This window comes from Chamaea fasciata, unplaced genomic scaffold, assembly GCF_029207755.1.
Source record: "Chamaea fasciata isolate MVZ Bird 193981 ecotype frontalis unplaced genomic scaffold, bChaFas1.0.hap1 SCAF_2, whole genome shotgun sequence".
Taxonomy (NCBI): domain Eukaryota; kingdom Metazoa; phylum Chordata; class Aves; order Passeriformes; family Sylviidae; genus Chamaea; species Chamaea fasciata.
The window spans coordinates 106,985,066-106,996,007 of NW_027094087.1; the positions used below are offsets into that span (position 1 = coordinate 106,985,066).

At 35.5% G+C, this 10,942-nt stretch overlaps 1 long non-coding RNA gene across 2 annotated transcripts; it reads left to right on the plus strand.

Annotated features, from left to right (window-relative positions):
- Positions 1-4,246: 4,246 nt before the first annotated feature.
- Positions 4,247-9,784, plus strand: LOC136286114 (uncharacterized). Of its 2 annotated transcripts, none has more exons than XR_010719769.1 (3): positions 4,247-4,502; positions 5,587-5,774; positions 8,205-9,784. It is a non-coding gene; the product is annotated as an uncharacterized lncRNA (long non-coding RNA). The 2 variants fall into 2 exon arrangements; XR_010719768.1 differs by lacking the exon at positions 8,205-9,784 and adding an exon at positions 5,848-5,936.
- The last annotated feature ends 1,158 nt before the right edge of the window (positions 9,785-10,942 follow it).

Sequence of the window (10,942 nt, forward strand, 5' to 3'; positions counted from 1 at the left end):
TGATCTATGAACACAATATTTTACCAGTCCAGGAGAAAAAAAATATCGACTGGTCCCTCTGACCATTGATTTGTGTAGCATGTAAAAACAAATATTTTGTTCTGGTGAAATCCATCTTAGACTAGCTCCTGGCTTTCTTTTTTTTTTTTTTTTAAATAAATGTAACTTCCTTTCTCTTCCTATTTAATCTTTTCTTCAACTCACTTAATTGACCTTTTCTATAAATTGGTCATCTTTCACAGTACTTCAGCATAAATTATTATACCTCTTTCTTCCCACTATATATCCGGAAAATAAAACACTAATGGAGAACTCACTACAGTTTTCTAATTAAGACTGAATCAAGGATTTAGCTTCATTGTTATGTATGAAGAAGGCAGCATGTGTGTTGCTGAGTGCAGAATAAATTTTCTGATGATTTGTATGTAAATCCGTTAATTAGTTTATGAGGAAAAATAATTTTAAAAAGAGCCTTTAAGAAATTTAACACCTGCTTTACCACCCTGCCCCCACAGCTTTCCTCACCCCCAGGCCCTTGCCCATGGAACCCCTGTGTCAAAACTGGTCCCAAACAGAGGGTGCTGAGCCCCAGGACACCCCAGCCCTGGCAGGATTTCCTCCTGCGTCTTCAAAAGAGGCTGCAGGTTTTGTTAGTACATGGTTGGTTTTGATCACTATGTTCTTCAGCCTCTGTGGATGGGTGGGAGCTGCACAAAACCAGCTAATCAATAGTTATCTGGGTGAAGAAAAAACAAATAACAGGAAAGTTTTGAAAAAAGTGTCTCAAGTTATTTACTGCTACACAATATTGACAAAGACCCACTGGGAAGCTAAATCTGCCAATCAAACTAATTGGATTTAGCAGGAAATGATGGATTGAAGATGTATGAAAATAACCATCAGTGTGACTGAAAAATGAAATGCCAAATAAATTTACAATAGCAGCGGTATCTAGTATATCAGCCTCCTGTCTGCCTAACCTGTGGCAGATAGAATAAATCATAAAATTTGGGCTCTCCTGCCAAGATAGAAACATTAATCACAGTCTGCAGGTCCTGTTTTGAATAAATGTAAATTCTGACATAATTTTTGGCAAAACCCGCAAAATTGTGTACGCCAGAATTAGGTTTGTAACCAATATTTGTTCTTGTCATAGAAAAGATATTACATAAAATTATGTTAAAGTGCGGTGTCAATCAAATTATCCATTTTTTTAATATCTCTGAATTTTTTTTCTGCTGCTTCTTTACCATGCTGTTGCATATTTTAATGTGTTCAGAGCAAAGGAATATCTTAGTATCATTATGAAGCTAATTTTATTATAAAATTTTAATGATAAATTTTAATGTGGCAACCATCACACATTTTTCTGTTGAGTTCCTTGCAGAGATTCATTAGAGCAGCCCTAATTATTACGCATTCTTTTCATTTTCTTTAGAAATTTGCAATGAGAAACGTAATTGTTTCTTTCAGGGAAAAACTATAGTTCAACAGGGTTTGAAGACTTAGTCTAAAACAGCACTTTTGGTTCATTCTCTTTCTATCCAGGCCGGTAGGCCCTGGTTCCTTAGCAGCATTTTGGGATCAGTGTCAGTATTGCAACTCATTTTTTCCTGAGTTTAGAGCACAATGTGATTTTTCAGCATGCTTTCAGTCTTAAGACTGATCTAGCTTTTGGTTACTGTTTGGGGGGTTTGGATTTTTTTGGGTTTTTTTGGGGTTTTTTTCCATCAGCATACTTCGATTTCTGTACAGCACAAGAAGACTTTTAGTGTTTGACTTCATTGACCCAGTGCAAATAAACAGTTCAAACGAGAAGTACAGATATATATTTGCTAGCTTTGGAAGTCCCAGTTTCCATTAAGTTAATACTCCTTTTACTTTTCAAGACCTTCTGTATTCCACTACAAAAGAAACTTCCCAAATGGCTGGCAGAACACTAAGCTGTTCACTGAACTATCATACCACAAAATGTTTCTGGATAAAAACAGCAGTCTTAAAACTGTCTTTCATAGATCTGCTGAGAACTCATGTTGATTTTCAGAAAAAAAAAAGAATTTTTTTTTTAATTGTAGCATCCTCATTGGCAACTCAAGGCTTTGAAACATTTCTATTAAGTCTTTGAAAAAATATTATCCTTGATAATTTAGTCAGGTAGATATTGTGCATATATTGCATCTAAATCATGTTTTCACTCAGAAAAAAAAACTATTAAGAATCTTCTGTACTATCATTTACTCAAGGTTAGTACTCGAGGGATGGCACATAGCAGGTGTGTACTGCAACAATTATATGTATAGGTGCATGCTGCATATGTTGAGCTATGTACCGCATATATCTGTAGTATCATAAACATGTAGTCTGTATCTATACATACAGTATATGATGTATGTGGAGTGAATAAACATTACATGTGCAGTATGTATACATTAGTGAGTTTTTTCAGGCATTGGAATAGGCTGCCCAGAGAAGTGGTGGAATCCTCATCCCTGGAACTGTGGATGTGACTTTGGGGGTAGGTAGGGTTTAGTGGTGAACATGTTGGTGCTGGGTTAATGGTTGGACTTGATGATCTTAGAGTTTTTTAAAGCTTGAATGACTCTATGATTTAGTGTCTACATGTGGTATTTAGTAATCCACAATACACATACTGTAAGCATTCATACACATTCTGCTTGAATAACTCTTCCTGTTTCCTTCTCTTCCTGAAAGTAAGAAGAGATGGAAACAACCAAAATGAATCTAAGCAAACCAACAACAAACACACCAACATTAACCCATACCCACTGTCAGGAACAATCAAGTAACTCCACTGAGGACTTTTGTGCTTATATTTAGACTTTCAAAGCAACAACTCTGTAAATGGTGACACTGTGAATGTTACCATATCTTTAGTGAAACACACAGGTTATAATGTGTGCATAGGATTTGAATGCTGTGATTTGTGTAATTGCCATTGATCATATCACCAAAATTATAATAAATTAAATGTTAGAGAAGGGGAAAACATTCACAACATTGCTCTTGAATTTACTTACTGTATCAATCCTCTGGCACTCTGATGACAGCAGAATGGTCAGCTGTGATTGCCTGTGTAAGACCTACAGTTCTCTTAATGGATATAAAAGCAACAATAACAGTAATGAATGCTTCAAGAAAATAATTCTAGTCCATGGACTAGGTTGTCACCCAAATTACTGCCAGGTCAGCTGCTGTTCTGTAAGGTGGCAAGAGAGTCAAACACTAGTGGCAGCCAAAAAGGATCAGCTATTCTTGCACTTGTCTCTGCTCTTTTCCACATGCTTGAAAGAATTTAAGAACATATTCTACTCCTCTTGAAATGAGTGCATCTAAATTTTTCCTGTCATGCATCAGAATTTTTTTCCTCTACTTGAATGGTCAGATTTTGGAACTGCAATAAGATCAGAGAGACACTAAACCACAAGCAAATGTGCTTTATATTTAGTGGGACAGATGGTCTCAATTACCATATCTTGTTTCTTGTGCCCTATATTTTCCACTTACCCCGTTAGACCTTTCATATATTTCTAATGAGAAAATTGGGTAGATTTAAAATTTTATTTTAAGGATTTTTTTTTGAAAGCCTTGGTTTAATAGATGAAATAAAATTATTTTTCTAGGAAGAAAGCCAATATGAGACAAAGACATTTTCCCAGAAGAGAAATGGAAAATATTTCTGTGTAACAATTCAGTATGTTACTGTGCCGTGGTTTAACCTCAGCTGGCAACTAAGTCAGACCCAGCTACTTACTCATCCTCCCCCAGGGGGATGAGAAAGAGAATTTAAAGAATGAAAAAAAATGCATGAGTTGAAATAAAGACAGTTTAGTAGGGGAAAAAAACCAAAAAAACCCAAAAAAAACCCCAAAAAAACCCCCAAAAAACAAAAAAAAACCAAAACAAAACAAAAAAAAAAAAAAAAAAACAAAAAAAAAAACCAAAAAAAAAAAAGCCATATATGCCAGCAAAACAAAGCAAAGAATTCATGCCCCACTTCCCATGGACAGGCATCTCCAGGAGAACAAGGCTCCATTATGGACAATGGTGACTTGGGAAGACAAATGCCATGACTCTAAATATTCCCCTCTTCCTCCTTCTCCCCCCAGCTCTATATGCTGGTCATGGCCCCATGTGCTCTGGAATATCCCTGTGGCCAGCTGGGAACACCTCTCCCAGCTGGGAACCCTCCCAGCTTCACAAGCCTGCTCACTGCTCAGATGGGGTGAGAAGCAGAAAAGGCTTTGACTCTCTGCAAGTCAATATCTAAACCAGCAATAACAAAAATATCTCTGTATTATAAACACCATTTTCAGCTCAAATCGAAAACACAGTCCCATAAATCTGTTTTGGAGAAAATTAACTCTCTCCCAACCAAAACCTGTAAATGCTGTTATTGAAGAAAATTTGGTCTTGGGTTAAACCAATTTTTCACTCTATAGTCAAATATCTGAAGATTTTGAATAGAGCAGAGTCAGTTCCAGGTAAGAAAATTAATTTTCTCTCTAGACACTTTAAATTTCCATAGCAATTGAGAAGCTCTAATTGATTGCAGAACAATAGCTTCACTAATGGCTTCCGGAAGGGCATTTCCAAGCTTTCTTTGTGTGCGTGTGTGTTTGTATTCTGTACAGCACTGGTTTTCCAAAAGCATTTTCACTGAGTCTAAGCCACAAAAAATTACATTAGCATTGCATTTGTTAGCATTAGATGGTATGCCACCATTACAAGAGGTCAGAATAATAACACCAGAGCCTGGAAATGATGCTGGTCTGCCTTGGTGGAAGTGGAAGCCAGTTGTGATTTGCAAGTGCATCTGTGGTATCACAGTTCTTCCTGTTCTAAATCTTTTGACATTGGCTCACTTAGGAAAAAAAAAACTTGTATATTCATCTACATATTGTGTTTAATATGGAAATAAAATTTTGTGTGTTCATATAAATATTGTGATTAATATGGAATTATAATTTTCAAGTAAAAAGGAATTTAAAAGGTGATGTAGTTATGGGAGTCTACCATTGGAAAAGTTTATGCAAAAGTAATTAAATACCTGTTTAAAACAAAATCATAGATTAACTTGAGAAACAAATATATTCCTGACTTTGAAATCCTTTTTAGCCTCATTTATTTTATTTGCTGAAAACTATTTTAAATTCTTGGCTACTACAATTCTTTCTTTTAAATACAATATATGTAAAATAACAAAACCTACTTGTGTTTTGGTTTTTTTTAATTGAGGCAAATTTTGTGGCTTACCACCATTTTTTTACTTTTGAGTTTTGGTTTTCAATCCTGAACAACGATGCATCAAGCTTCATCAAAGGGAGCACATAGTTCTACTTGTTAATTTACCAACAGGAAAAACGTACTAGCAGCATGAAAGGGATCTCTTACTGAATAAGTAAATGTTCCAGAAATCTTTAATTACAGGAACTCGTACCAAATATTCATAAAAATATTTACAAGGTTCTGTTAATAATCACATCTCTTTGGTGGTTGTTTGGTTTTTTGTGTTTTTATTCAAGTCTCTTCTGAAATTCTCTATATTTTTTCTATTTATATCATTAGGGTTGAATGCTGCTGTATTTCCTAGTGTGCCAGATGGTTGGAGAAATGAAGATACAATCACCTCTCCTGAAATTTACATAAAAATGAATGTACTGACATCAAATTAAAATCCAAGGGAATGACCTCACAATGACCTTGATGAATGTGGAAAAAGGAGAGAGAGGAGGAAACAATCGCAGCAAACTGATGTAAGAGGAACTGTAAAAAGTCTCCTACTGTTTGAGTATGTCAATTCAAGAAGTTTTCTATTTTTATTTTCAGCTTTTTGTTGCTTGAGGAGATACAGAACAGAGCCTGAGATCTGACTATGCATTTACTCTGCAGATATAACCCTTCAATTAAAATATTAAGGAAACAGGTATTCTCTTTCTCTTCCTTCAGTTTGTTATTAAGCTGTAGTTCTGACCTTTCCCAAATTCATTGTAATACAGGTTTCACAGAACCTGACTTTCTTTTGAATTATTTGCATTAGGATATTTTTGAAGGACACAAGGCACCTACCTGGAGATGTGCTCTGTTATAGTTTAGTAGCATTCAATATTTAATAGCTTCTGCTTTTCAGAAGTTTTCTTCAGAGGATAAAGATGAGAGTTCAGGGAATGAAAGAGAATATAGAAACTCCCAGTTTCAAGCCACATTGAAAAATCTGCTAACTATAATTACCACCAGTCATTGCTGAGAATTTGAGCACTCTTCGTGAAATGATCCAAATAGTAACTAAAGGCCATATGAAGGAATACTTATTATTACCACTGATATTACATATTTAAACATAAAAAGTATGGTCCGTTGTGTACAACTCAAAGAAAATTTTTGAGTCTAGAAAACATACTTTGCAGCAAACCAATTTTTTTTCCCCAATTCTTTGCATTTTATTGATGACCAAACACAGTCATGTCTTCAGATTGGTTGTCTGAATTGAGAGGACCAGAACTCCTTTTGGATCTGATGGGTATCTGCTTGTGGCACCTAAAACCTGAATCTAAAGTAGATCTTGGCTTAACCAATATTTTCCTAAAAAGAAAAATCCCTTCTGTCTTTTCTTTTACTATTAGAGGAGCTGCGGAGATATAAACTAAAGGTGGTTTGCTAAAGGTTATGTTGCTTCTGCCGTGCTGTATTTTGCACATGAATAAAATGAGAAGGCTGCAGTTTCCAGTCAATCAATGTTTGAGGAAAAAGCAACACTTTAAAAAGTTCAGCTTAACAGTTGCAAGCTTTCACTTGAAATATGGCATTTTTTGTGCCACCTCGTTGAAAGTTCATAGCAACTGTTGAAGACAGTAAGAAAATTACTGGTAATTTTAAATCCTCAGCTTCATTTGACAGCTCCATACTTTAGGATTCAATTTTTTTTTTCTTTTTTTTTCTTTTTTTTCCCTTCTGTAGACAGTGCATTCTCTGTGAATTCACTAGTTCTAGACCTGACACTTATTCATTGCATTGCTCTCCTTCAATTATGTACTTGGCAATTGCTCATACTCAGCCTTGGAAATGGGAGAGACATTGTGTGAGTACAAATAAATGTAAGCTAGCAAATTAAGGTTATCTTTTATGGCTTTTAAAGTACACGTAATAGAATCTTTATCTTCCCACTGGACAGTCAACATCTCATTTGGAGCAAGAAACTCCCCAAAATGCTGCATTTCCCATTTGAAGCATCATTGAAGGGAAGCAGAGATGGGCCATAACTATTATCTCATCAGTGTCTCATCAGCTTTAAATTTGGCTCTCAGAGAGGGCCGCTATATATATTTCAGAATAATGCCAAATGCCAAGAATGCTAAAGGGAACTATTTTTAATGCACTCATAGTTCTTTTGCCTTCTGTGAGGCTGGTTTATGCCCACAAACATGATATGTTTTGATTTTGGTTTGGGTTATTTTTTTTTCAAATGTAAGGTTGTTAACTACTAAAAATGATTATGTGCTTGTAAAATAAATGTCCAATAAACATTTTTCATATGAAAAAAACTCACATAATCTATAATATTCTGTGAGAATTAATAGACATAATATACTAGAGGATTACTTTTTATTATTTCTATTAATATTTTCTTCAGTCTCATTAAATCTTCCTTACTTTTTCCCTCAGAAAGCAAAAAGTACAATAAAATGAACATGAAGAATCTTTAATGCTAACAGCCATAATATATTCTAATCAACATCTTCAGGAACACATCTGTCCAAGTTTGAGATGCTGAACAAAGTTGTTTATGGGAGCTTTTTAAGGCTGAATGGGAAAAAAATTAGAATTCCAGGAGAAGTCTGTCATGAGGATTATCAACCTGGCAACTGATATGAAGAGTACATATCACTGAAAAATAAGCAAAATACCTGCAAAATAAGAAAGGAAATTTTCCAAAGCATAATTATGTTGAGTCTTCAGCTCACCTTTCTACTCTGCTTACCTGGTAAAATTAGCTCATGGTTTTCTTGTCAGTGATCTCTGTGTCAGTGGCTGAGATATGGAAGAGCTGTAACTTATTCAAAATACTCAGACAATTTGTGGTTTTAACCAAAATTGTTTTATTGTTTTATTTTTATTTCCTCCCTGGGAACAGTTTTCCAGTCCAGCTTGGGGCCCAGGTACTATCATGCCCTGTTTTTTTTTTTCAGGAACCAGGACCAATAAGGTGAAAAGCCTTCCTTAGCAGTCTGCTCAGGAGTTGGAAAGTTTCTATGCATGGAAAAGAGAACAGACAGCTGGGAAAGGCAGCATTTTCCCAAAAGTCCCTGGAGGATATGTGTTAGACAGCAGTGGCAGCTGCATGGGTCAGAGCTGTAACTACTGATAAGAAGAGTCTTTTTCTCTGCCTAAAGCACCATCAGCTTTCTTTCATCACCAGTGACTTAGGAACAGAAGGGTAGGGCTGGATTTCTAGATGTTGCCTGACAGCATCTTCTGAAGTTCTATGAAGCTAAAGAAATGCTTTTCACTCTTTTGTATGGGATTTTCTTGGCAGATAAAAGTAGTCCTCGGGTTCAGTGGTGTTAACAGCATAGAGGATGATTTAATCAACGGGCATCTGTTAGGGATGAATGAATCCTAAATATATCACTGGCGTCACAACTGGAGATCCTCTCGTAAGCAATCAGGGAAGATATAGAGCCATAGTGCATCTGATAATATTCTGGGAAGGAAAACTGAATTTTAGGTACTCAAACTACAATTTAGGCTGTCATACTTTTTTTCCAGACTAGCATTAAAGGATTTACTTTTTCTTGTTCTTTTTTCCAACCAATTTTCTTTCTTTTATTTACTTTTCCAGACTTTTTCCTTTAAGGGGAATTTTTTTCAAGTCTTCATTTAGACAGCAATTTGTTTTGCTAGCTTTGGTTAATCCAAAATTAGTAAATGGACATTTCAGGAGGAGTAAATAGACTTCTTACAAGGAGTCTCACAGGTAAGACAAGGAGTACAAGTTAATCCTGGGGAGGTTCAGATTAGACACAAGAGAACAGTTTTTCTCAATGAGAACAATCAGTCATTGGAATAGTCTGCCTAGGGAAGTGGCAGATTCCCCAGTGTTGAACAGTTTTAAGATTCAGCTGTACAAGTTGCTGCATCATCTTGTCTAGACAACGCTTTTGCCAGGAAAGGTTGGAGCAGATGATCCCTGATGTACCTTCCAAGCTGGCCTTCTACGGCATTTTACCCAAGATTTTCACAGTTCCTTTTCCTCTGAATTTTTTTTTTTACAGGTTAGAATTAGTTTACCAGTCTGTTGCTATCTTTTAGCTAAGCTGCTTGAATATGATTTCACTGAGTTACTGAAGGTCAATTTCATTGTTGCCAAATTTATCTTTAAAACAAATAATGTTTTTGAAAGTACTTGATTTATTTATTTAATTGACCATGAGTTCTTTACTTCCTTTCCTGCCCAAAGTCTTTACCACGTGAAACTTTTTCTTCTGGGAGTTATTTCACAGTATATAAGAAGAAAAAAGTTAAGCAGTCAAACTCTATTTGACATATAAGCTGAAGTGCTAAATCCTCTGCTATCAGCTGTAAGCAGTTAGGCTCACAAGTAAGTCAGGAGCAGAGTTAAATGGGATTCCAGCCAAAAAAAAATGGAATTACTTATGGAAGTAGTTACTCTGATACAGGAATGGGGGTCAAATGCTGGGCTGTAATGAAGAGTATTAGTATAAACTACTGACTGGATGAAAAGTTTTCAGAAGGGATTTATGCTCTGTGAAAGGACATTTGTACATTTCCCTGTCTGGAATGATGTGTATGAGACATCTTTCATAAAAGTAAAAGTGGAAGGATGTGATCTCCGTTTCTTTTGATCATTCTTTAAAGAATACTGAAATACGCAGACAAATGAGACAGTTTATTACTCTTGAAAATATATGATGCTTATCTGTGTGCTTAAAAAAAAGAAAAAAGAAAACTGCGTATTACACTTGCAGGTACAATCAAGAACAGTGTGAAAACCATGCTGAGAAACATCAATTGTCGTCCATCATTGAGTTGCCTGTATCCTTGACAAAATTTAGGACAGCCACACATAAAAAGAAAATCCAGATTAACATCTGGAACATAATTTTTCAGGTTTTCTATCACCCTTTTATATTGAGATGTATATTTATTTTGAGACATTCCCAAAGGAATAGTCCTTTTACCTTGAGCTGGAACTGTGATTCTGCCTACTTCTGTCTTTTCCCATCTCTGGTTCAAACTATGACCCTGTTTTCACACTGCTTTGAAATTTTCCCTAATAATTATTCTGCTCTTCCTCTGCCTCTTAACATAAGACATATTTTCTTGTTAAAAAAACCAAACAAAATAAACAAAAACAAAAAACCCCAACATATTATGCAATTAACTGCTCTTTCTGGCTCTTCACCCCCCTTTCCATTACTAAATGTGTTGAACACCTTGCCAGTTTGCTTTTCTGAACTTGCTGGTCTGGATGCTTTGCAAGTCTGCTTATCACAAACTTTGCCTTCCTGCTCACGATAACTTTATTCTCCTAAAGGCCATTAATCATCTTTTCTGTGTTTGATGTCCTTGCATATTCCTTTGGCATATCCAAATCACCTCTAACTGTGGGCATGGAAAATATGATCATGCACTCATTTGCTGCTCTTTGGTAGCTGCAATTGTAATTTAAGGATATAATTTTTAGCAGTTCCTCAGAATTCTATCTTCACTCTGGTATGTCACGATACTATCCGTGGTAACCCAAATTTGATCTTCAAGGCAGAAATTTGTCTTCAAGACAAAAAAAAAAAATCTACAAGACACCATTTTTTGGGGAAAAAGCATCTACTTTATTTTGGTTTCCTTGAAAGACTTCATCCTTTGAAGTCATATGTTTAGAAAGATTCTTCTGAATTTTGAAGGA